Here is a 280-nt window from a genome sequence, read left to right as displayed (position 1 = left end):
CTTAGCCCCGCCCCCAGGCCTGCAGGAGGCTTCTCGATTGGTCCGCTTCTAGGAGCCTAAGTCTCGCGTATTTATTGGCCCTTGCCCCAGAGTACTGGATTGACGGACCGAGGCGCCAGCCAGTCTGTTCACGGAGTGGGAGAGGGCGGGGCGGTGCGGGGAGGCGGGGACTCGCTCGGAGCAGGAAGGAGAAAGCCAGCGGGAAAGGGAGCCTGTCTGGAGTTTGTGAAGAACCGACGAATGGAAGGCGTGGGAGCCGCTCGTCCACGTGTCCGCTTCG

The 280-nt window shown here is 63.9% G+C and overlaps 1 protein-coding gene across 1 annotated transcript in view; it reads left to right on the top strand.

Annotated features, from left to right (window-relative positions):
• The window catches only part of ORC6 (origin recognition complex subunit 6), a 5,726-nt gene that overhangs the window by 657 nt on the left and 4,789 nt on the right, over positions 1 to 280 (top strand). The window lies entirely within an intron of this gene.

This window comes from Myotis davidii, unplaced genomic scaffold, assembly GCF_000327345.1.
Source record: "Myotis davidii unplaced genomic scaffold, ASM32734v1 scaffold181, whole genome shotgun sequence".
Taxonomy (NCBI): Eukaryota; Metazoa; Chordata; class Mammalia; order Chiroptera; family Vespertilionidae; genus Myotis; species Myotis davidii.
This window is presented reverse-complemented; position numbering and strand designations above follow the sequence as displayed.